A 21,333-nucleotide genomic window follows, 5' to 3' on the forward strand; every position below is an offset into this window, starting at 1 on the left:
GGAGAGGCCATAAATATGAAAGAGTGAAGGAAGGGATATATAAGAGGAAAGGGGAGGGAAGAGAAAAACGCTGTAATTATTTTCTAATCTTGAAAGTAAAAAACCCATATATGACACCACCAATAACAAAGTCTCAGTTAAATATTTGGTTCATACTCAAGTTTTCAGCTAATTTCAATAGAATTTGTAAGTAGAGGTATGGGATTAAACACTTAGACGTAGGAGGCATGGATATTACATCTTTTTGGAACACATGAGCATTCATCCTCCTACAGATATATGAGTTATGTTATGTTTTAGTACCAACATCTTGCCTCTTAGAAGACCAACCTTTCTAACCATATAGTTAGTAGAACATCGCTGAAACATAAATGTGTAGGGTCAGGGTGTATGTAATTTGAAATTTCACATAATCTTCTACATTATCCTGCCAGAAGGCCTTCCTGTGCTCCAACCATGGACCAGACCAAGGACTCTTGCCTGCATGAGAACTACCCAGCGCCTCCTCTTCCCCTGCCCTCTCCTCTCTTCAGCCCCAGGGCTGACCAAGTCACCCTCAGGACCCCCAGTCTGTTCTCAGTTCTTCCATGACATACAGCAGCATCTGGAATGTTCGAGACTGAGAACCCGTCCACCCCCTGCAGACTGGATCCTTTGGATTCACACAGCCAGACACCAACCCCGGGGCCATGTGGAGAGCGCAGCAGTCCTTTGCAATGGCCTGCCCAGAGCACTGGAACTCTGGCAGGACGTGAGCTTTCTCCCACCCCCTCTATCCCCCCACACCCGCTGCCCCACAGGAGACCACTAAGTGAATATCCATAGACGTATTTTGCCTTTTAGTTGAACAGTAGAAAGATATTCATATGACTGGATTTCTCAGATATGCCTACCTGGATCTTGAAAATTACAAAATAAGGAAATCAGAAAGTCTTTATTTATCTTAATCTTGTTGGTTTTTTCTAGGCTTATTATTACTTGATGCTATACAAAACTTGGGTCTGTTATTTTAAGAATGCTAGAATTGACCAAGTGAGGTTCATGTGTGAATCTGGGGCTAGAAATGGTCAAGTTAGTTTAAAAGCACTTATTGCAGACTTTGGCTTGATTTCCACACTGACAACTGTCTGCAATTCTAGATCCAGAGTTCTGATTCCCTCTTCTAGCTTCCATAGTTGCTAGGCATGCATATGTTACATATACATACTTGCAAGTTAAACACTCATATCAATAAAATACAATTAGATAAATCTTTAATATAATTTCGTAAGATCTGAGAAATGGCTCAGTAGTTAAGCTCTTTCTGAGGACCTAGTTTGGATTCCCAGAACCTACATGGTTGCTTGCAACCATCTGTAACTCCAGCCCCAGGAGATCTGATGCTCTCTTCTGGTCTAAAAAGCGTGGCACAACATAGCATATAGATACACATTGAAGCAAACACTTACACATAAAATCTAACATAAAAAGTGAATAAAACTTTAAGCATGAATTTGTAATTCCATTCTTACATCTAACAGGTCAACTGAGGTTTGACTCATACAGAACAGACTCACGCTAGTTATTGGTTCCCACTTAATTCCCTGAAACCCTTTGCCTACTTGAGTCAGCCTCAAATTGTTCTCATCACAAAAAAAGCATTAAACAGAGCAAGCCAAGCCATAACAGTACATTCCAAGCTTCTGTTCTGCCATATCTGCTAATATGCTACTCACTAACACGGGTCAATTAGCCAAGTCTAAAGTCAAAGGGTCAAAAGATTACTGTAACTATGGAGTCAGTTTGACAAGTAGCAAATAGACCCTGAGAAATGATCTAATCTACTGCAAAAAGAATAATTGCATGAGCTCATTTTATTTAATTCTAGGAGAAAATGGTTTTTCAGCTCTCATAGTCTCTTAAGTATAGCAAAATGCAGAGTAGTGATAAAATTTAGCACAAGTTTATGAACATGATGAATATGCCATACAGTCATAGCTGGTACCCAGGAAATGAGTAGTTCTCAAAGAGGTGGCATGGGACTGCAGCTTAGAGAATTCTGTCAGTAGAGGATAGCATACTCTTTTAGAATGGCATGAAAAAGGAAAATAATTTTAGTTCATAGAGTTGGAAGCTTGTGGAACATGAATTGGATAAAGTGCACTACGTAAGAGATTGAGATGGTCTTCCGTGGCTAACCTAGCTCTCCCTGGTGGGTAGGACTGGAGACTAGGATAGTTTTGTGTTCATAAATCTGTGTCCTTGTAGATGACCTCTCTGTGCCTGCTTTTCTAAATGGCTACATGACTGCTCAGCTTTGTCTCATCTTCTGCATTGCACGTACTGGTCTCTTACACCCCTAAGACAGTTTCGTTCAAAGTCCAAAAAAATCCATTATGAGAAAATATAAAGCAGTTTTTCAACTTTAGGCCCGAATTTGGACTGTCCAGCTAGCTAGGAAGCATTGTCTCCAGATGGATAGCTAATAAGAGAGATTTCTATAATGAGACGCAGACCACTCCATATTACAAAGGAAAGGAAAGGTGGGCTCATGTTACAGTGTGGAAGGGTTTATGGGAATTTATGTGCAAAGATTCTCAAGGTCTAAGAGGAAAGGCTAAGGCCTTGTGTATGTTCCTCTTATAATAAAACATGTAAACAAAGGGAGTTTATAGGTATCTGATATGTGCAAAATGGAGTTTCCATTTAAGGCTTACAAAAAATGGCTCAAATATGATTTCCCTAAATTCTGTCACTGCTTTGTTGTCAGTTTGGTGTTAGTAGCTATATCAAACCAGTCACAAAGTCTTTTTAATAACAGTACTGAGTAAACAGATTTGTGGTTCTATTCCAAGAGAACATATTTCTTTGTTTTCATTTTATTTTCTCACTTGTATTTTAGACGAGGTCATCAGATCTGTCAGCCTCGGACACTTCATGAATTACAAAAACTTACAGGACTCTACGTAAATATCCAGTGACTGTTAATTGTTGTGCTATCTTAAACTTCAAAGGAATGGAAGAAGCAGAGAAGCCATGAATGGGAGTAAAGTCTAGTCATGATTTAAAGGGCTTACGTGAGAAGATTCATGTGAGTTTGGAGTGTGAGCTTGAGGGAGGGCAGTGTTTCCTATCCAACCTGTCTTAGCTACTTGGAAGGATAAGACTGGACTATAAAATAGCCACATTTGTACAAAGCACACTTCTACTCTCCAGGGTCTTCTCATCTATTAACAACATACTCATGCAAATTAGGTAGCTCTATGGCTTAAAAATCAAATACCCACAGAATAAAAGATAGCTTTCTCCCCAATTTTCCTTTTGAATCCGAATGAATGACAAACACTGACATAAACAGAGATGATTGACATTACATAGTCCATGAAATTTTCCTCTTCCAAATCATGACATTTCATAACACAAAGAGATAGTGATTATATTATGTACTTTGCAAGCTTAAAAAGAAAATGAAAATACTATTGGGAAAACAAAAATAATATGCCCTACAACGAACGGAATTAGGCAACATTAGATTAGAGAATCCACAGAGGGTAAGCCACAGGGCTGATTGCTTGAATTTAATTTGCTGCTTTTGATATTACCCCCTTCCCATTTTAGTGATTCCATAGAGATCAGCTTGCAATACCTTCATTTTTAAATGAGCCTATTTATTTTTTTTTACATCCTGTATAATAAAATACAAATACTCAGTATGATCACTAGTTTTATAGCACCCTTATCATTTCTAACAACAAAGTAACAGTACTGTACTTGATATCTAAAACCTTATTCATGCACTAGCTCTAGACCCAGTGAGGAAACTTACTTAATACTAAGTTTGTAAATGATGCGTTCTGCAGAGAATGATGTCCTGGTTAGTTTTATGACAAGTTAACACAAACTAGTGTTATTCATGGAGAGGAATCTCAATTGAGAAAATTCCACCTATTAACTTGCCTGTAGGTAAGTGTGTGAGGTGTTTTCTTGAATGATGATTGATGTAGAATGGTCGAGGTCATTGGAGGTGATACCAGCCCTGGGACCTGAGTAAAATATTGGGTGGTCCTGAGTAAGATATTGGGTGGTCCTGAGTAAGATATTGGGTGGTCCTGAGTAAGATATGGGAATAGGCCAATAAGCAGTATTCCTTCATGGTTTCTGCTACAGTCCTGCCTCAACTTCCTGTCCTAAATTTCTTCAGTGATAGAGTAGGACCTGAGAGTTAAGGTAAATTAAGTCATTTACTCCCCCATTGTTTTCTGGTTACTTTGTAATGAGTAAGGTTTTAGATATCAAGTAGAGTACTGCTACTTTGTTGTTGGAAATGATAAGGATGCTCTAACAACTAGTGATCATATACTGATTCAGAACAATAGAAACCCTAACTAAGACAATGGACAAGCTTGATAAACAGAATGAGACATCTTTTTATACTTTCTCCACCTGTTGAAATACCAGCATTTTAAACAAAGTACCAAGAAATTATGAATAATTGAGAGATGTTGTTGGTCCACAGGCAGTGGTGGATCATGATAAGGGATGGGACTTTTGTATTTATAACTGTTGAATTGTGAGTGGATTCTAATCTCCTCTCACCAACATGTATTAACTTTGTGCCCTGTTGGACACCACACCTGGAATATAAAGGGAAGTGTTACCCCCCTTCATGTTTTCTCAAGAACTTTGAGTACATTTACAATATTATACACAGTCTAGTTTCTCTTCTAACACCTTAATAGAGAAGAGGAAGGGGTATCTAAAACTGAAGACTTCTTTTGTTGTTTATTTGTGTGTGTGTGTGTGTGTGTGTGTGTGTGTGTGTGTGTGTGTGTGTGTTGTACTTGGTATTGATCCTAGAAACTCACACAATTAGCCAAGAACCCTACAGCCCTACAGACCACCAATTTATACTCTTGGGCTCAGATTCTATTTTTCATGAAACTTCATAGATGGACAAGAGTTTGAATTTCTCCACGATTCAAGTAATTGCTCCCTCTCTTCTTTGCTCTGTTGTTCAACCCTGCTTTTTAAGTCCAAACATCTACAGAATATAATTAATGACACAGAAATACATTGAATAATGAACCTGGCAATTGATCTGTTGCTGAAGCACAACTTTTGGAGCTATTTTCTTTTAAATCACAGAAATTTTAGAACCATGAGCTTTTCTTTTATTCTCACATTGCTTATACCTTCAGAGATTATTCATAAATATTATATCACTGTACTTGTAGGACACAAAAGATTGTAAGAACAGTGAATTTGGAACAAGGAAGGCTGAGTCAAGTGAGGAAAGGAAATTGTAATTTCAGATGCTAACAGCTAGTGTATCTCCTGTCTTTGTATATCAACCACTAGATAAATGTTGACTTTTAAAATCCGTGGTTTTTAAAAAGGATATGATGAATTGGTTTAGGTTGTTCTGTTTGTCATTGCCTTGTTTGTGGTATATTATTTATAATATCATGTGCTGTGTGGAACTTGAAAGATAATTTGCAAGAATGTTCCAACTCTGTGTATTCTTAATAGAGAGGAGGAAGAGAGAGAGAAAGAGAAAGAGAGAGAGAGACATAGAGAGAGAGAAAACACACATGCACATGTGTTACATATTTTATTATGTTTACTATTTTAAAGATCTAAGTGGTACTTTGTGAAACAAATTCTGGCTAAGGAGAAAGCTCAAGAGCCAAGAAGACTTGCTTTGAAAATGTGACGACTTAAGTTTGAATATCAGTCATGACAACAAGTGCCTGTAACCCCAGCATTGGGAGGCAGAGCTGGACAGATCCCGAGAGCTTCCTGGCCAGACAGCATTGCAGCATTGTCACAAAACAAACTTCTTGTTCAGTGAGAGACCCTATCTCAAGACAGTACAGTAAGGGAGTGGGGAGTGACAGGGAAATGTGACACTGATACCTTCCTCTGGCCTCTACATGCTTAGACAGGGGCATAGCCAACACACACACACACACACACACACACACACACACACACACACACTGGAAACTGAGATTCATCCATTCATTTGACTCTACTATAGCTAGATACTATTATCTTTCTCAGTGTAAAGTCATATTTTCCAATGATCTATCCATCCTTATTTCTAAAGCCCTGGATTTTTTTCTTCTAATAACTTCTAAATTATTTGTATCAGTTATTATTTTTGTCTTAGGAGTTTTAAATGAATGTAAACTTGGAGCTGTGTATGTGGGTATGGGATGTGGAGGCAGGAGGACCTAGTTCAACAATATTCTCAGCTTCACAATGAGTTCAAGGTCAACTTGGGCTATATGAGACAAGCAAGTTGATAGGTCATCCAGTCACATGGGTTTATCTGAAAGCACATATGCACATGAGCAACACTAAATGGACCCAGAAGATTGTGTGTGTGTGTGTGTGTGTGTGTGTGTGTGTGTGTGTGTGTAAAACGATAATTAAAGAAGGGGTCCTGAAGTATAGAAGGAGTAGGAGGGGGCATAGGAAGACTTAGAAAAGGCAAGTGTGTAGAAGAAATAATGCAAATATAGTACTTATGTATAAACATTTCAATAAAATGAACGTTACACCCAAACAATGGGCAGAAGCTGCTGGCCCCTGTGGTTGAATTAGGGAAAAGCTGAAAGAAGCTGAAGAGGAGTGCCACCCTGTGGAAAGACCAGTAGTCTCAATTAACCTGAACCCCTGAGATCTCTCAGACACTAGACTATCAACCAGGCAGCATACACCAGCTGATATGAGGCCTCCAACACACATACAGCAGAGGACTGCTTGGTCTGGGTTCAGTCAGAGAAGATGTTCCTAACCTTGAAGAGACTGGAGGCCCCAGGGAATGGAGAGGTCTGGTGGGGTGGGGAGAGGAGGGTGGAGAGATCCTCGTGAAGACTTAAAGGTTGTGGAACAGACAGAGGGTGGACCCTGGGAGGGGGATAAAATCTGGAGTGTAAAAAAAAAAGGATTAAATAAAATTCAATAAATAAATAAATAAAAATTAAAGTTTATGTGAAATCAACATTTATAGAATAAATAATTTATATGTATAAAAAGCAAGACAAATATCAAAATTAAATTTAAGCAGAGCATTTACATTCTTTATTTTTATAACACCATATTTTAGTTTAGAATGGTTGCTTTTGTATGGTCACATTTTATAAAAGTAAGTGTATTCAGTCTCTTGTTAACAATCTTTAACACCAGTGTCTTTCCCTACAGCTACTTTCTTGAGCTCTCTCAAGTAGTCTTTCTGACATCTTCATTTTCCTCAAATTTATTCACGAGCTTTGAAATCCATAATGTTTTGTCTCTGGACACTATCTGAATCCACAGACTCATTTGTATAACCCAAGGAAAGTTTGCTTTTATTCTGTAGATTTAAAGTCAAGCTTTCTAATTGTTTGTGGACTTTAAAATGATCTTGATGAAGCTAGAGAGATGGCACAGCACTTAAGAGTGGGTACTGTTCGTGAATAGGATCCCAGCACATATATGTAGCTCACAGGGTGATCTGACATCTCTAGCCTTTGTGGGCAATGTGCACATGTGCATGCACACACACACACACACACACACACACACACACACACACACACACACGCACACACCTTTAAAAAATTAGTGTTTAAAAATAAATAAATATAAATATTTTAAAATCTTGCTTATAGCATATGCCAAATGTGTGTGCAATTGTGAAGTAAAACCTGCAGGAATAACTGCATACTGAATGAGATGGACATCTCCTGACACTTGTGAGCATTTCCAACATGTATCAACTGAGGTCACTCTTGTTAAAGTAGATTTTTTAAAGTGTTTTTGTTTGGTTTTGATAAAGGGAAACCATTAGATGTGGTAAGTAAATTAATGCCTCCCTATTTCCTCACCAGAAGATACCATACTTTTATCTTGAAAACTAGGTATGTTACTTATATAGCAAAAGGAAATTAAACATTCATATACATTAAAGCTTGTTGGTTAACTGGCTTTGATCAGGAGAATTCATCTTGTCTTCTTCAGGAATGTCCAAAACAACTGCAAGGGCCCTTGGGAGTAGAAATGGTGGCTGAAGGGTATGTCCAGAAGAAATCATGGCAGAGGAGACTGCAGAGAGTTAAAACCTATGAATCAGTTGGTTTGGGAGATGACAGAAGGTCACTTATGAGCTCAAGTGTCAGGGTTTCTTCCACGAGGTTGAAACAGCCCTTGGCTGGTAGACAAGAAAGAAACAGAAAGCTCCATCTTACTACTGCAAGAAACAGTATTATGCCAACCACCTTGCAAACAAAGAAAGGATTCTTGTCTAGATTAGGAGGAAAAAATGGAGCTTGCGAACACATTGGCTTTAGCCATAAGCAATTTTTGGTCTTCTTCTTGCCTATAGAATTGGGATGGGAAATGTGCTTACTTTTAGCAGGATCGTTTCCATGGCAATGTGAGATTTCTATTAGTTAAGAATCAGATTGATAGTATGCACAATGTTCAGCTGAGTTGTCGCGAAGAAATATGTCCTTCCTTCAAAATTAAGTAATATACATCTTCCAAATGTGACATTGTATAAAGTATTCCAGTACACACAAGAAGGTAGTTTTCTGTTTGCATACAAAAATACAAATGAGAATAAAGGTATATAAAGATTGAAACTGTGGAAAGAAGACCAAAGGGGGATAACAGAGGTGCTAAGGAATATGGGAAGAGGACAAAAGGCTACATATGACCTGAAAATAGAAAGCAGAATGGGGTCAAAGGGTTACAAGGTGTAGAGAGAGAAGGGTGGTGGGGCAGGAAAGGAATCTACTGACATAGACTTTGTTTGAAAATAGGATGATTTCTTTAACTGTGTTTGCTAAATGTGAAAATAAAATACATTTTTAGAAAAGGTTTTAAAGTTTATTTTGGGGGAGGGATTGCTTGTTTTGTTTCCTTTAGATTGGTTTAAAATGTTTTAATATGACCATGCAATATAAGAACAATTTGTTGAATGTTGGTTCTCTAAGCTAGGTTTGTCTTCTATTGGGAGTCTTAATAATCTTCATATTATGTTTTTGAAGTGAAGAAAACACAGCTATGCTGAAGACATGTGGCCAGACATGATAAGATGTAAGTGGTATTCTGGAGTGAGTATTCTTGGTCACAGCCAATCAGGAAGCTGAGTCATTTTGAAGTGGAATTCTTCCGGAAGGGATCCAGTCATGGAACTAGATCAGGCAAAGACCAGGGTCTGGTGGGAGTTAAGAAAATCTATTTTAGAGGATGTAGTGAGGAGAATGTTATCATTGCAGAGTAGGCATTAAATAATTGAATTCATGGAAGTACTGTAACTTGTCCAAGGTTATGAAATAAAAGGCCACAATGCTAATACTAGAATTATGAAAAACAACATTTTCCTTCCTTTATTTGTAAAAATTGGCTTGAGCCGCTTTTATGAAACATCTGTAACAAGAGTCAATAACAACTAACCTTGAAGGCTGAAAGAGATTAGGATCGCAGGCAAACCTCAGTTTCCTTTTATGAAGGAAAGCAAGGCTTCTAGAGATCTCAGAGTAACAAACTGTCTCATCATTTTGATTAAAATTCAGAGAAACAGAAAGGATTCCATTTTGCAAATACAGAGGAAAAGAATGGAGTCCATTTTATATTTTGCAAATGAGGAAATGAATACCCACTTATTGAATACTCAGCCTCCACCCAGATTAAACATAATTCACAACACTGACATTTTGGGATAGTTGTCATTATTCTAAAATAGACGCCAGAGCATTGAACATGTGCACCAAATCTGCCATTTAAAAAACACAGGAGCTTCTCCTCCTCCTCGTCCTCCTCGTCCTCCTCGTCCTCCTCGTCCTCCTCGTCCTCCTCGTCCTCCTCGTCCTCCTCGTCCTCCTCGTCCTCCTCGTCCTCCTCGTCCTCCTCGTCCTCCTCGTCCTCCTCGTCCTCGTCCTCCTCCTCCTCTTCCTCCTCCTTCTCCTCTCTCATCCCCTCCCCCCTCCTCCTCCTTCAGCCCATAACTTGGCTGTTATATAAGCACAAATGGTTACCTAAAGAGAAAATACAATAGTTGCCCCTATTTCTGGACTACGTGTGGGTGGTGATCTGACAGTTAAGGCTATCACGCTGGACAAGGACCAGTTTATCTTACTGTTCGGCACCGTGGGAAAACAGCTTCACTGGCTCAAGGAGGCATAAAGTTTAAGCACGGAGAAGCTCCTCCACCTCCAGACGCTCCGGAGAAAGCAGATTTAGAGCACATTGAGGTACAAAAATGGCTTCTTCTGCCCATCTTGTTTTGATCACCTCAAAAGGCCATCAACTTTACAGGCAACCCTTAAACTTGATCTATTTGTGTCTCTGGGAGCCTAACGATCTGGCCAACAGCCTGCTTTTTGTCTGTGTGAGCTGGATGGCTGGTCACAAGGGTCTGGGGCTGGTGACTCTTACAGGCATGGAAGAAATATGGGCAGCTCATGGGGCTTTGTGAATAGACAAGAAAGAAAAAGCCAGCAGCTGGATTTTAGTCTTCTATCAGTCATATTGTAAACAGGTTTCCTTATTCCAGTCTGTTCTCTGATTTTTTTTTCCTTCGGTGGTCACTATTTCCTTTGACAGTAAATTCAATTTCTTTCCGCATCTTGTAGAGAAGCATCTAAAGTGTTATTGCCCTTCTTTCCATCCTCAACTTCAGGCGCTTGCCTTCCTGGCCTGATAAATAAGACACTGTTAGGGAACTTTTTGGCTCAACTTTCCTTGATGAGAATGTTTACCAAAAAAAAGCCATTTTCCCAGGATGTGCTTGTAAAGTTATCTTTGCTCAGTTGATGTGACCTATTCTTTAGTTGCTTTTGCTTTGATCTTCAAGGCACTAACTTAGATTCTTAGAGATGGTTTTAGAAGTCAAATGAATCTCAGAGATCACTTTAGCAACACACTTCAAATTTATTTCACCTTGAGGTCAGTTTCCAGGGACCTCACCACCTAAAATTTGACGTCGAGTAGGATTGTGAATCATAGTGTATATCCAGCAGCAAAACCTCCTCTGATTAGTCGCCATCACCTCTGCCATGCTGAAAGCCTCACTCTTCAAATATGGGTGGCACTCTCACTCCTGGAAAGGTGAAATGATGAAGCCAGCATCACTAAGAAAGCAAGAGAAGAACATCTAAGTATAAACTACATCCTTTTAACCAGGCCCATTGCAGAAAGGACAGATCCTGTGGCTTTGTTAGCTAGCTCTCTACTTTGCCGTGAACAAACACGCTAATGAATATGTGGTCTTCCTGAACTTGGAACATGTATGTTCACAAGCTGGCTATCTAATGTGCTCCAAGAATCCAGCTGTCTCTGCTCCCATAAGGGCTGCAATGGGAGACACATGGGACTGTACCTAGCTTTTTTGGTGAGTGCTAAGGGTCCTAATATTTGTGTGATATGTCTCCCCAACCCAGGTATGTTTTATTCTGAAAAGTAACTCTTGTTCATATTAGGTCTTCCAGGGGAGAGGCCTATTCTTCGCTTATGTTAATTTCTTTGTGAGATAACCTAAATTGAAAATACATTAAAGAATGGGAGAAATGGGTTTTCTATCTGCAGGGTGTTTTATCTGTGTAATAAGCTGAACATATACCTTTTCTCTTCCTGCTGCTAGACTGTGGGGAAAGTATAGTGTGTTTTGTTAATGGCTTCTTTCTCATAGAAATAACAGAGGAAGCCTGAAATAAAAATTCCTTGATTTAAATTGTTTGAAGTGCTATCCATGTCCATATCAACCTTGCTTTCAATTTAGGACACTTTGGACTAGATTGTGGCATGCTGAAGCTCTTGGAGACACATCTACCACAATGCTTGTTTGTATAAAGTTTTATTTAAACATTCATATTGCCTTATATTGCATGTAGCTACTTCATGTCACAGTGACAATGCTGAGTGGGTGAAACTGACCAATTCCCCTGTAAAGCTGAAAATGCTTTCCTTTGACACTTCACTAACAGGTCTGTTTACTTAGCTCTAGATTATTAATAGGGTAGAAAATAGTCAATGGCAGTCATGACCATTTTTTTTTAGAGCTGGTTAAGACAGACACATTAGCTAGATCTTTTCATTGCTGTAACAAATGCCTCAAAGAAACAAGTTAAAGAAAGATTTCCTTGGACTCATGGTTTCAGGGGTGTTAGCTGATGACTTGCTGGCTCCTGTGCTTCATGTCTTGTAGAAAAGGAGAAATACCACAGAGAAGAACAGAGCAGAGGGGAACTATTTACGTCAGGGAGCTCATACCTCATGGCAGCTGTTAACCTTTCATCTCCTGACAGGGGAGAGCTGTTCACCTATGACAGAGGAAAGCTACTTACCTCATGGGACATGAAGCTATTTACCACGTGCCAGAACAAAGGCATCTCACCACATGGCAGGGGAGAGCTGTTCACCTTATGACACAGGAATAAGGAATACTATTTGCTTCATGGCATAGGAAAGCTATATGCCCCATAGGAAAGGAAAGCCATTTGCTTCATAGAGGGTGGGCAGTAGACCATGAGTATCCCTATGCTAGCATCTTTCCTCTTGTCCTTATATTATAGGAAGGCCCCTATCCTATTGGATGGCGTGGCTCATAATCTCAGTGGGTTATTGTTCCATAGCTAACATCCATAGAAATGCCTTCATGGGCAGATTTAGAGTGAATTAGGTATGTCCCAGTCCATTCCAGTTGACAACTAAGATTCATTGTTACAGTGTGACAGAGGTAAATGAGATACTAAAATAAGTTTTTATGCAAATGCCCTACATATTCTTTAGAATGCCCAGGTGAAAATTTCCCAGTAATTTTTCATTTATTACATAAATATTTTTATGTACCTACTATGTGTCTGTTGCCTTCAAAGAATATATGATTCACTGTTGGAAAAAAACCTGAGAACTTATTGTAATTGAGACAGACAATAGTAACAATATAAAATAAGTGAGGCACATATATTAGAAGTGCTATAGCATCTATTGCATAAATGTTTTTGTGTTCCTGCTATGTGTCTGTTGCCTTCAAATAATCTATGTTTCATCACTGAAAAACCCCCTGCTCTCTATCACTCCTAGTGATAGAGACAGACAATATAGCCAGTAATGATATAAAGTAAGTGAGTGAGTTACATGTATTGTGCTACAGTAGGAGGAGAAAGGGTGGAGGGTTTATGGGCTTATGTGGAGTTCAATTGTAGGAAGAAAGGACATGTACTTTTGTAGAACATAGAAGACATAGCACAAAGATAACTTTGAGCAAGGACTTGAGAGTTATTAAGCAGTCTCAGGGTATCTAGAGGATAATAGTAAAGACAAGTGGTATAGCCAGTGCAGGAAGCAGAAGGATGGAGTGAGCCCGGATCTGAGAACAACTCAACAGTTCATTTGACCAACAAGGATGAAACCATTGGGTAGACATCCATGCCATGTATTGTTTTAACCAAAATCTCAGCATTCAAATAGAAAGAAAGCAGGCTATGGACTAAACTTTTGGAGGATATGCAATTTTAGAAAATAGCATGCTATGGAATATTGTTTAATGGATTTTATTATATGGACGCACATTAATCTTCTCTCCTCATACTTCTGAACATTAGTGCTTGGCCTATTAATGTGAAGTCCCCAAAGTGGGGGAATGCTGCCCATGCCTACACGTCAGATCCTCAGATCTCAAGAGAGATCTTTGCAGGAAGGAAACTTCCCTGGATATGATGGTAACTCTAGTGTCCTGCAGCTGAATCACTGAGCTTCCCTGAGCCTCAGTTTCCTTGTGAATGAAATGAGCAGGATGAGGGTCCAGTTGTGAGCAACACATGTCATAATAAAGCGAGTGGGCCCTGAGCACACTCCTTGCAGGCATTTCCACAGTTCAGTGTTATTGTTGGGTGTCATTTCTGTTCTCCGCTTGATCTCTTCCAGCAAACGGGAAATTTATTTTCTTTTGTGGCAGCTCATTGCTCCTTTGGGCAGGGCAGGTATGATTGTTATAACACGGAACCCAAGCCTACCCCCTTTTAATTTGCATTTACTGCCCCTAGTTCCGTACCTTAAGGTCAAATGGATTCCATCCATCTCCCACTTGAAAGCTTTTCAGTGATTAGAGGTAATCATTACTGTATCCCTCTCCATTCTGTCTGCTCCCTCAGCCACGCCTCATTTCACTCTGTTTTCCTTTCCCTCACCTCTCTAGTTTTTCTTTCCTTTGACCTTGCTTTCACTTACATCTATCTTAAATCACCTTCACACTCTTTTCCCACTTCTCTCTTCGCCTATTTTCTACTTGAATTAATTACATTAGGATTTCTACATGTTCACATTTATAATGTGCATTCTGTCTTGCCATCTTGAGTCCTAAACTTCTTTAAATGTTTTGTTTGTGTTATTTTGCTATCGTCTTTTTTCAATTCATTATAAATGCTCAACTCTGGCTTAGCAAGTGTGAAGGGCGGGCATAGAGTCTGGCCCCCACTGTCTTCATCTTAACATGTTAACACACCAGTTTTTATGCATAGTGTGCTGAAGGGAACATACTTCCCACAGTTCACACAAACTGCTACTCTGCTACATACGTCTGATTTTACCTTTGTACAATAAACCAGCCTGTGACCCTGAAACACGACCTCATTACAGTGTTCCCCTGCTGAAACACCTCAGCTCTCCAAATCTTTCCTCACTGCGTCATGACCTTTCACTATCTCTATTTTCTTAGACTGGTTGGAAAAATTCAAGGACATGGTTTTTCAGTCGTCATTCAAACTATTGACTTAAAACACTGAGCATCTCATGGGCCCATGAGATGGCTCAGTCAGAAAAGTCACTTACTGCTAAACCATAGAATCCAAATCTAATTCATGGAACCCATATGAAAGAAGGAGAGAATGAACTCTTGAAAGTTGTCTTCTGACCTACTTCCTCACACACTGTGGCAATTTGTATGTGTGTGTGTGTGTGTGTGTGTGTGTGTGTGTGTGTGTGTGTATGTATATATATATATATGTATGTATATATATATATGTATATATATATATATATGGAGAATAATTAAATGCATTAAATGGAAATATATACATAAATACTTGTGTATACATATCTATATATCTATATTATTTATATTTATATCTCTATCATCTATCTATCTATCTATCTATCTATCTATCTATCTATCTATCTGTTTCAAGCTGAAATTGAGCCTCATGATGTATCTTCACCTAGATTCTCATGCTTTAACAAAATCTAATTGGATAAAATATCTCAAACCTGTTTTAACATAGATTATACCCTAATGTCTGTATTGCTTTTCAGACCCTGAGTATATTCTTGAAGAATTTTTGAAGTATCTTCCTTCTGCTTTAGATGAATACCATCAGTAGCATTGTATGATTGACTGATTCCTAAAGAAAAATGCAATTATACCAGTTAAGCCTAGACATACTTACCAAACATTTAGAAAATCAGGTAACATATTTGTCTTATCCATAAAAAAATCTTAGTAGTTTCTCTTTCATAAAGAATAATGCCCATCAAATATGTTATTCCATCCCCTACCTTTTACAGCTCTGCCTTAGTTGTGGCTGTGCGTCTAGTTCAGACAATGGCATGAAGAGAAGTGGCATTGTGACTCTCTGGCTCAAACTATACAGTCCTGTTCAATCCAAGTTTTCTCTTTTGCCTCAGGTGATCTCTAGTCTAGATGTTACAGTTAAAGAACTGCACAGCCTCTACTGCCTGAGTCCCTGAATACCTGTGTGGAACAGATCTGGGGCTGTTTTGTTACTGCAGTATCATTTAACATTCTCTGACACATACATTCCTTTTCCTTGTCTGAAAAGGAAAGCCAAATTCCCATCATCCATCAACAGGCTTGGTGTGATATAATCCCCTCCCTCTGTAACTATCCAGTTACCATTTCTACCTACCTTTCTCTCTAGTCACAGTGATTTTTTTCTAGCCTTTCTAGATTTGAGATCTTCACACATTTTGTCCCAAAGATGCAAATTTTCTGTACCTCAAATGCTGTTCTTTCCTTTCTGGATTCATTTTAATCACTATCAAACTTGATAATTGTTGCATAGTTCCTTCAAACTGTGTTAGAATTCTTATCAGAATTTCTCCAGCATTTTGTACCTCTTCACAAAACAGTTTGATTTGAGATGTCAAAATGTGCAACCTTTTAAAAATTGTATTTTTGCTCAAATATATATTCTTTAAAGTCAGCTCTTTATTTAATTCAGGTTCATAATCCCAGCATCAGCATCTTCTGTAGTGACCTGTACAGAGACCTCTATGGTTTTTTAACCCCTTCTGGATATAGCCATAAGATTACAAAGCCTTAGAACAAACAGGATTAACATTGATTTGTGAGTTCCTTTAGTCTAGTTTATTTTGATAATACAAGGTCAAGATTCTTATGATTATGCTTGAAATACAATTACCTTTTTTTGGTATATTGAACTTGCTAAGATCTCCACATTATGTATTAGATAGAAAGAGAAAAGATGGTAAAACCACCTCACTAAGGATATGCTAAGTCATGACAAAAGGGAAAATCCAAGTCTCACACATACTTCAGAGCTATGTGGTACTGGGAGTGGAGAGTTTTTGTCTGAGCTGACAAGGGGTTGTGATATTTAAGACCATTCCTCATCCCATGGGCAATCACAGGCAAGGTCCTTTAACTGGGCAAAAAATACAATTTGTAGATTAGCATCTAGTTACATCCATGAACATGACCACTCTTAAAGTCAGCATATCACTCATGAAAAGCACCAGCTGCTCGCCCAGTATCTATCTGCTTTGGGTTGGTGTGAGTGGAGCATTAGACTTTGGACTCAATTTCTGATACCATTCTTTAAACTCAATAAAGGTGATTTTCTGGATCAGTTGGTAGAGCAATTACCATGACTTAAAATTTCTCACCCAAATCTAACAGGTATCACCAAGATGGGGAAGTTTCAAAGTGAAAAATGGCTTTTGCACATTATTAACCTCAGTCAGTGCCTAAATGTCCATGGTCAAGAAATGGGGTCCTATTTGCTTGAATGCTTAACACTGTATGTAGAACACATATGAAACTGAATATCATGAAGTTTTATATATATTTCTAATATTAGTGTACTATAATTCATATATGCCTATTTCAAAAACTTTCAGCCATTTTTATTAATCAGGTACTACAAAGTAAGTACTAATATCCTCAAAATAAAATAAGCCAATCTGTGTCTATATATCATCCTAAACAAAATATATAGCCAAGTCTGAGGGCTTGAGGGGGGGTCTATTTTACCAAGTGCAGCCCATACAACTATTTAAAAATTTAGCCTTTGAAAATGTCATCCATATATAGCAGTGACATATGATCATATCTATCTCTTTCCCACATACAACTCTCCCTTGATTCCCCCCCTCATACATTCCTTTCTCAATTCAATATATTCTTTTGTGGAAAAAACTCATTAAGTCTAATTGGTGCTATGTCTATATGCATGGGTATGAGGCCATTCCCTGGAAGACTGAAGCCATACCCCAGAGAAAAATTATTCTCTCTTCTATAGGAGCTATGAGCTGCCAATAGATCCTCTATTAAGGGTGGATCCTGTTGAGCATCTTCCCATCTATGCTGGCATTTTGTCTGTCTTGATTGTGTACATTTCCTGTGTAGAGAAACAGGACTGCTGTGAGTTCACAGCGTACTAGCCGTGTTGTATTCAGAAGACAGCATATCACAGAATTCTTCCCCATTCCCTGGATTCTGCAATTTTCCTCTCTCCTTTTGATGATGCTCCCTGAGGCTTGCTGTAGTTAGGTTTGATAGCGATGCCACACTGAGTATTCTTTATTCACTTATTCTCAACATTTTGGTCAGCTACTCTGATAGAATTTTATTGTTTGAAATATTTCTGGTATTACTCATTTCCTTAATTTATTTCTCAGTATTTATAAGGTACCTGCTATCTGCATGACATTTGATCATTGCAAAAGGAAACCAAAGCAAGTAAGAGAAAGGATATCCCACCATGATCTTTGTGTATCTTTTCTATCAAATGAAGTGAGAAATCTTTACTTCTGAATGTGCGACTCAAACGGGTTTGCCATCTTCTTGTCATCAGCCAGGTAAACGCAAAACCGAAACAATATGGTGACCTCTGTCTCATGAGCTGTAAGCAGAGAATCAAGTGTATCACCCAGGCTGCATGATGAGCAGAACTCTGAGGTCACACATAGGAGGCATCATGAGCCTCTTCATTGTAGTACTTTGCCATGAAGCAATATAAAAATAATATAGAAGTAAATTTATCAATAAAACCTAGTAAAACCTAGATTTCAAATGCCTTAACCTTAAAATGGAAATCTAGACTCCCCATTATCTTTGTATATTAACATCCCTTTGACTGGTGTGCAGGTATGTAATCATATGTAATCATTACTTATTTTTATTTAAAATTCTGTTTTTGTATGAGTGTGTGTGTGTATACTTAAATATATGCATACTCATCTGGGTTTTCATGTCAAAGGTTGTCTTCAGGTACCCTCCTCTATCATAAATCTCTTATATTTTAAGATATGTGTGTCACTTAAGCTAGAGCTCTCTCAGTTTCACTTAGAGTGGTTGGCCAGCAAGCTCTAGGGATAAACTGTCTCAGCCCCCAACACTAGGTTTAAAAGTGTGTGCTGCCATGTCTCCATGTCTACCTTTTTTTTTTCCATTGGTGTTAGCTTTCACTGTATGCACTTAAACTGCTTTCTCTTTTCCCAGTCCCATTTTTGAGTCTTTGCGCTGTCAATCAATGTCAATATTACATTTGGGTTACTGTTCAGTAAGTTCTGTCTATGTGCTAGACAGAGGCTCAGGGATCTAAAATAGGTTTTGGTGATTTCATGGTAATGACCATAGTATGAGCAATGAAGAAACCACAGAAAAGGTGCACCCCCCACACTGTGTGCAAACACACACAGGTAAACAGATTAGCACAGTGCAAGCAGGAAAGACTCTTAAAGGAGAGAAAAGCAGATGCTCATCTTGAATTTCAAAAGATTTGGTAGGTCAACACTCTTTATAGTAACGTCAGACAATTTCTTCCAGATATTATACTTGATTTTTGCATATCATTCAGTGAACTTAGACATGCAGTTCACTGCCTTTTCTGATACTGAGGCCAATTATACAAAAATGGAAAAAGTGTGCCCATTTTACCTCGCCTTATTATTCTTGAAGTCTCTTTACTTGATTGCTTAGAAATAAAAAAAGCTCAGTAGTTGAAGACCTTGACAAACAGCTGCTTTTAATGAAAATTAAAAGTCATTTCCCTCATATATTCTCCAACGCATTTGTACTCGGTTTGAGGAAATAGATGCTGGAAATGATGAAGCAATAATTATATTTCTCTAAATGTGATACTCGTGAGGTAACACAGTGGGCCACATGGAGAAAACTCAGCATTGCAGCCAGTTACAGTCACAGTAGGGTAGGGAGGGAGCCCAGGATCTGGTTGTTTACAGACAGGAACCGCTTATATTCTCATTTGACACCTTTGTACTTTGGAAGACTGTGAGGAGCCTCCCTTGCAATCGCCATTACAAGATGGTGCTGATATCCGTTGTTCTAACTGGTAAACAAGTAGTCTGCTTATGTACTGGGGTATTTTTCCATTCCTTGTGCCCTGCCTGTCCCTGGCGTCATCTGGCTGATAGTGAGCAGCCAGTCAGGGTGAATTACGTCTCCAACCCCTCTTGTGGCCTATTTAAGGACCGAGTTTCCTGTGTTCTAGGCCTCCTCCCCCAGAAGCTAATGATCTTTCTCTCGAGATGCATTAAAGCTATGCTGCAGAAGAACCCATGTGTGTCCTGTGTGTGTGTCCTTGCTGGCTAGACTCCATATCATATCACATAGGAACAGAAGACAGTGAAACTATCACATTTGCTCTAATTTTCTCTATTTTAAATGTAATTCTCTACATCTCTTTCTTGTGAAAACCAAGTTGCCCTTGAGTTTTATGAGTTTTATTTTTCAGAATTATACCACAAGATCAATGTACGAAAATTAATTATTGTACAAAAATCAATTAGTGTAAACATAGGTATATATACATGTCTTCTTACTTTTACTGACTTATTTATAGCAGGGCTGATTTGTAATATGAAAAATAAGCTGGGATTTTGACAGATGATACCTTTCCAGGTTCCTTATGGCTAATATCTAAGAATAATGACTATTGATCTTCAGTCTATAGCATAGAAAGGAATGCAGTCTGTCTCCTGGCTCAGTATTAATAGGTCTCATATAATAATAAGCCATAATACTCAGGTTGGAAATTGATACTAAAAGGCTAAGAAGGAAAAACAAACACATAAAATATAACTGTAGCCAGAGGAGTGAATGAAAACACATTATAGTGTTTGAATGAAAACAGCCCCCATAATCTTGTCTGTTTGAATGTTTGTTTCCCACTTGGTGAACTGTTTGGGAAGGATTAGGAGGTGTGTTTTATTGGAGGAGGTAAATCACCGGGGGCAGGCTTTGAAATTTCAATGTCTCCCTCATTCACAGTGTCTTATATTTTCTGTCTTGTGTTTGTGTTGCATGATACATGCTCTCAGCTACTGTCCCAGTGCCACACCTGCCTGCCTTCCCATCACCATGAAAACTATGGAATCGAACACTATGAAACTGTAGGCCTCAAATTAAACTCTTGTCTTCTGTAAATTGCTTTGCTCATGCTTTCTTAGCATGAGAAAAGTAAAACACTGACCTTTTGAATCACAAAAACAGCTTTATGGAAGAAATTCAGCAGCAATTAACTAGGGATATTTATAGATTCATGCTGTTTGTACAGTTCTTAGTTACTCTTGATAAGGAATTTCAACAAGATGTTACCGTGGATGGAGGGACTGCTAATAACAGGCTAATATCTCAACTGACCACCATTGGTGAATTAAGTGGAATGAAATGTGATAGGGTACTTATTTTCACCCCAGGCAGAAGGTCCTGGACTTAATGCCCAGCACTAAAATAAAGCAGAGAAAAGAGAAGAGAAAAGAAAAGAAAGGAGAAGAAGAAACAAAACCATTTTAATATGTGGAAGGGTAACCAGGGAGTGGGATATCATTTGAGATGTAAACGAATGGAATGATAAATTAAAAAAAAAAAAAAAAAAGAAAGTCTCAGTGCTCAACCAATGGACTTCTTGATATCAATTTGATTAAAAATTAAGGTGTTAAGCTTCTTGACAATTCAGATAATATGGCCATAATTGTGAATTAATATAATGTTTTAGTGCTTTGGGGCTATAACAAGACAACAGGAATATAAGGAAACTTTACATAAAATAGGATGGTTAGGATAGGTGGAGCTAGTATACC

This window comes from Mus musculus, chromosome 6, assembly GCF_000001635.26.
Source record: "Mus musculus strain C57BL/6J chromosome 6, GRCm38.p6 C57BL/6J".
In the NCBI taxonomy this organism is placed as follows: domain Eukaryota; kingdom Metazoa; phylum Chordata; class Mammalia; order Rodentia; family Muridae; genus Mus; species Mus musculus.